General features: G+C 37.6%; 1 pseudogene; it reads left to right on the top strand.

Moving 5' to 3' along the window:
- The first annotated feature begins 997 nt into the window (after positions 1-997).
- LOC124096365 (eukaryotic translation initiation factor 1-like) lies at positions 998-3,548 on the top strand (annotated as a pseudogene).
- The last annotated feature ends 2,537 nt before the right edge of the window (positions 3,549-6,085 follow it).

Below are 6,085 nucleotides of genomic sequence, written 5' to 3'. Positions count from 1 at the left end.
TATTTATTTCATGAGATTTTAAGGTATGATTTCTAATGATGTTGCATTTGTAGCATTATGAGTAAAAAAAATAACAGACTTTTATTTTAGTTATCCAGTAAGTACCAATTTTTAGCCAATAGTCCTAAAATTATCATAAGAGCATGTTCCACTTTATATTGTTTGTGAGCAAAAATAACTACAAAATCCTTTCAAGAAGAGTCATTATATTGTATTTTCTCACTAAGGACTCCTGTAAGAATGTTAAGCTCTTTTTAGAATATTGTTTAAAAACAATATTGAAGAAAAAAATTTGATTCTTATGTTCCAAAATTGACTGAGGTTTTTTGCATGCTTAAAATATTTCAGGTGGAAAATATCTTAAATGGAATTTTACCAAGACACAGTGGTTTCATTAACATTGATAAAAAATAAAAATAAGAGGAGAGCTTGCTTTAGAGAGATTCAGAATCAGTCTTGCTTAGTGGCAACTGCTCAGTGGCTTGCAGAAAATAAATTTATCTTGTTTTGGAAAAACAGTAAGTACATAATAGAATATATGGTTAAGCTTGTTTCTAAAGTAAGATAATAGTGGCTGCCTAGCTGAAAAAATATAAAGGAAGTAAACATTCAGCTCAGATATGCTGTATTATTAATACACTTCCTTTTATTTTTTTCAAAATTTTTAGTGTCTGTGGTTGAGGAGAGGTGTCCTAATGACTTTGGCAGTCAGCTGCTAGCTTGAAGAATGAAATTACCTTGACTCAGAATATGATTTTCTCACTTATGTCGCTTGTAGTGCAAATAAGTTGCATTTCTCATTTAAGCTTTAATATTTTTTATATGAAATATATTTTAAAAAACACTTTAGGAATTCAACATTTTCCCCTATTCTTTTATTATTCTCAAGTCATCAATTTTTTTTTAAATTTTTTTCCAGGCAAGTCAACATAAATTACAGAAGCTACAATGTATTTCATTTACATATATTTTAACAGCAAAAATCTATTGAGTTTCAATGACATGCAAGGTATTATGTGAACTAGAAATTGAAGATATATTCAACATTTCTCCACGAAGGGTGTTTAACCTCATCAGGAAAAAGGAATTGTGAGGCAAAAAATAAATTGCACTTCCAGACAGTGAGCACCTTAGACCCAATTGCACGGGAGTTTCTGACTTCTGCTCTGGGGAAGTGAGACTATTCCACTGTGATGGAGAGGGCTCTTACAGTCTCCAAACAAGGGCACTCACCCAAGTTCTTATTTGATAAGAATAGCTATCCTGTCTATTGCACACTCACTTTTTAAAATTTCTCTTAGAACTTTATTTTGGCATCTTGGACACCTTCCAGGGAATCAATATTTGCTCACGAGAGCCTTGGCTTTCCTCTTGACAGTGCATTTAAATGCACGTTTAGATTATAATCCAAATTATATTATCATATTACTTTGGCTTCTGAATGTGATTAAGAATGAGAATATGTTAGAAGAAAGGATAATTATGCTTAAAGGACCAATTAAACTTTAAAAATTAAAATTTGGTATAGGTACACAATCCTATGTAAGCTCCTAGCTACAATAAGATATTTAAAAGACGGGGGCCAAGTAAAATGCACCATGAGAATGAAAACAATCAGCAATTATTTCATAATAAGAAAAGTCCATATTAGTCAATCTAAAGCTTTCTTACTGCTGTGGAAAGGGCCCACCTACCTTCTTCACTGAATCAAAGAGGAAGTTGTGAATGGAAAGGACCAGACTGCATCATCATGTTCATGCCAAATGTTCCTCTTTCTTTGGGAAATCTTTGTGGTCCATGAGTGTTACCAGAGAACATGTTACCTCTTTTACTACCTTTTAAGGATTACCCTCATTACATGGAGGGAGATGGCAAGATTCTTGTGCTTTGTTGCATCTTTTTTCTTTTTTTTTTATTGAGGGATCAGTAGAACACTTGGGAACCAATCTGTAATAAATATGGAGAACAAAGAAAAGAGGAATCTTATTAATATTGGGAGAAAATGTCTTGGACATTTTTTTTTTTTGATGCTGGGGATTGAACCCAGGGCCTTGTGCATGCAAGGCAAGCACTCTTCCAACTGACCTATGGAAAAATTCTATATAAAGAAATTCATTATAAACACTTAAACAAACATACACATGTACATACACACATTGACATACACACAGACACACACAGTTTTAAGGGCAAGGGCAGTCACATTGACCTCAGAAGTTTTGGAACACTGAGGGCTGAGGTTGAGAGAATAGCTCAATGATACCTTCAGATGGGGGTTTCCTCTTTCCTGGTTGCCATCCTTCCAAGCAAATTTGGAAAATTTGTACTCATAAAACAGAATCAGTGAACTCCTCTGATATTAAAAAAATGACATTTACTTGTCAAAATCTCCACCATTTATGTTGTCTTCCATGTGAATTAATTCAAAATAACTGAGTCACAAAACATTGTGTCTTTTGTCCTCAGACTGATTGTTTTTATATTACTTTAGTGATCTGAAGGAAAACATAATTGTTTGAAATTGTATGGTTTATCTGTTTATCTGATAGACTCTCTGTGCCCTGCTTTCTATTATTCTGGTGGGTTCTGATTCCCTCACATATGCGCATGTTGGTTAGCAATCACACACACACACACACACACACACGCACACACTCCCCTTCTGTGAATGGTGGTTGACTCAAAGGTCTAGATCCCACAAGAGCTGAGATCTCCCCTTGTTCCTTGGACTGTCTTTCTGAGATAAAGTCTGTGTTGACATTGGAGCTGCAGGTTGGTTGTAGTGACCAGTCACACCCTGCACTGTGGAACAACATCAGGAATTAATTCAGCCTGGATGGCAACCTACTGCTTGCCCCAGCCCACCACCACCACTCAATGCTAAAGTTTTGAACCCAGGACCTTGGGCATGCTGTCATTGCTACTTTTAATTTAGTCCTTTGACCCATTGCACTATTTCCTTTCCTTTATTCCACCTTCTCCTCCTGTGTTCCTTGCTGGTATTTCTGAGTTTTGATTAAGAATGGATTTTAATTAGTCATGGAGCCTCTGCCAAGGACTCAGCAGCCTCCCCCAGGAGCCCCCTCTTCCCATCGCTCTGCCCACCCCTCTTCCCCTTTTCCCTCCCTCCTCCCCCTTCCTCCCCCCCTCCTCCCTCCCTTGGCAGGCCCCATTTCCACCGAGGAAAAGGAATCCTATGTATATCCACTATCCAGAACCTCCACTCTTTCGACTCCTTTGCTGATGTGCTGATGCAAGTAAGGGTGATGACCTGCTTCCTGCTGGCACTAAGGAATATATCCATATAAGAATTCAACACTTACTACTGTCCAAGGGATGGCTGATGATTACAATAAAAAGAAACTAGTGAAGGTGTTTAAGAAGAAATTTGCCTGCAGTGGTCCTGTAATTGAGCATCCAAATATGGAGAAGTCATTCAGCTACAGGGTGACCAGCGCAAGAACCTATGCCAGTTCCTGGTAGAGACTGGACTGGCTAAGGACGATCAGTGCTTGGGTTTTAAGTGCTTGTGGCTCACAGAAGCTTAAGTGAGGATTTCCTTGCAATGAATAGAATTTCCCTTTTGTCCCTTGTCACAAGTTTAAAAACCTTACAGCTTGTATAATGTAACCATTTGGGATCCTCTTTTAATGTGGACTAGTGTAACTCCTTCATGCAATAAACTGAAAAGAGCCATGTTGTCTAGTCTTGAAGTCCCTCATTTAAACAGAGGTCAAGCAGTAGGTGCCTAGCAGTGCCCACCCTGAAACAAAGCAATAACCTGGTGTTTCAGCAAAGCCCAGAGTCCCAAGATCAGATGGCTGTGACCAGAAGCTTCTCAGCTCTCCCTCTGCTGAGGCCCCTGCCCTAAGAGTGTCATGACCTGATCAGAAGGAATGGGGTAAGGCAGCTGTAATATTAGAAGGGGACCTTTGGTAGGTTTTTTTTTTTTTCTTCTTCATTTTGTTTTTTAAAAAGAATCCCTGGTGTCTAACCTGACCAGGTGGGTAGAACTCAAGAGGCCACCTTCCTTCCAGTGAGGTGATGTGACATCTGGCTTAACACCAAGGTCTTCTTTTTGACTAGACATATTTTAGCTAAGGGGTGTCCAAAACAACAGAATGTGAGGCCAGCTTAATATCAGTTAAACTTTTGACATGGGGACAAATACCAAAGTGATGTTATCAGTCCTGTAGCTAGCTGCAGAGCTTGCGACTCACTAGCCACAGCTGCCTAGTGCCATGTGAAGTGATAAACTGGTTTTTGGTTTTCTTTTTCCCTTCCAGTTTTAATATTATGTAATGTATTTAAACCCTTATTTAAATAAAACTTGTTTTCAGAAATAATAAAAAAAAGAATGGATTTTAATTACTATAATTCTCTTATCTTAAATGTTGATGTGATGGTCATGAGAAAGTAGGAAGAATGTGAGGGTCCTGGAAAAGTAGAAAGAGTATTTCTTTTTCCATAGGTTTGGTACTTTGGTATGAATTTTATATTTCTCTTATGTATAAGGTGCAGAGAGAAATAATTCTGCTATTTTAATCCATCAAAAGCTGTGAAAGACACTATAAAATCTGTGGAGAATTTTGGATTGCCCTATGTGAACATTTTGATCACTGGAAACTTTTAGCATCATCAGCTTCAATGAAAGAAGCTATTATTATAAGCATAATTGGGCAGAGTCAGAGGTTAGGTATGGTTCAAGAGGCAGTTATACCTGTGGATGACATTAAAGCTGACAGTAAATTACAGTCCAGACATCCTTGGTTTCTTTTGCCCTAAAAAGAGCTCTTTCACCCTCATCCTTCTGGCCTCCTGCCACTGCCTCCCTTTACCCTCCAAAGCATCTCCTTTCTCCAAGGCTTCATCCACAGGATGCAGTGTGTCTGGGAGGTCTGTCTGTGGTTCTACACTGGAGTCTACTGGTTAACTTAAAACCACAGGCAGCCTGTTATGTTTGCCTCACAGAGCGTGGAACCCGGGAAGCTGCTTAAGTGATCAGAGATGGAAAAGAGCTATGGAGGAGGAAACAGGAAATGGTGATCAAGCCAATGTTTTGGCACCGGAGTAGTCACAATTCAAACCCTGACTCTACCACTCCTAGCCTAGGAGATATTGGAGAAGTACCTAACCTCTGTGAGCTTTAGCTTCCCACTTCTGAACTGAGAAATGTATTATCATTGTGTCACCTTCTTTTGTGAAAATTAATGTACATGAAATAGTAGAATACGTGGCAAAATTTTGTCTATCTCTACATCTGTCACCGTATGTCTCATCTGTCTTCTATGTTATGTCTATCACATATCTATTCAACTGTTATCTTTCTAATCATCCACCTCTCTCCAGATATGCCCACAGAAAACTCAGTGTTCAGGAGCATTGCAAAATATCAAAGCAGAAGGAAAGGTGTGATTTAAATTTCTCTGTTTACTTGTTTTTCACTTTTCATTGAGGAGAAAAACACCGACTGAATGGCTATGCACTGAAGTCCAATCCTTCTCCCTGTGGTGAAAGGTGACAGTATAGACTTTCTAAAATCCATCATTTTTTTTTGTTTTGATTATTTATTCAGTAAACATTTTCTATTGAATTATGCATCTTGTTTTCTTCATCAGCTATTTGTCTATAAAAGCTATTGTTATATTTGATTATAGTTACCTTCTAATAGCTATGTTACAGCATTAATTGATATCACTTCAAACAACTAACAATATTTTTCTGTATAAAACTCATCACACATGGCCTATGGTTAGATTATGGTTATTTTTCTCTTCTCTGGCTATTATTATCATTTTTCTTTCTAACACATTTGAGAGGGCTTTTAAATAACCTAAATACCCTTAGATTATTTCCTGTTAACAATAGACATATTCTTTCTTTCTTGTCCACAGCTTTCTGCGTCTCAAAGGGTGCTGATTAGTCTGCTCCCTTTTACTAAGAGCCTCTACCAATAGTGGGGTGAATCTGTCCAGAGGTCTCCTTTTTTTATCATTGTCAAGCTAAAAATAATTTTCCATTTTTAAAAGATTATAAACAAAATGGAAAACAACACAGGACAGGAGCCATATATGGCCTAGAAAAC

This window comes from Marmota monax, unplaced genomic scaffold (assembly GCF_021218885.2).
Source record: "Marmota monax isolate L192 unplaced genomic scaffold, Marmota_monax_Labrador192_F-V1.1 WCK01_AAM20220418_F8-fsc00004, whole genome shotgun sequence".
Lineage (NCBI taxonomy): Eukaryota > Metazoa > Chordata > Mammalia > Rodentia > Sciuridae > Marmota > Marmota monax.
The sequence above is the reverse complement of the archived record's forward strand: the minus strand, read 5'-3'. Positions and strand labels throughout refer to the sequence as shown.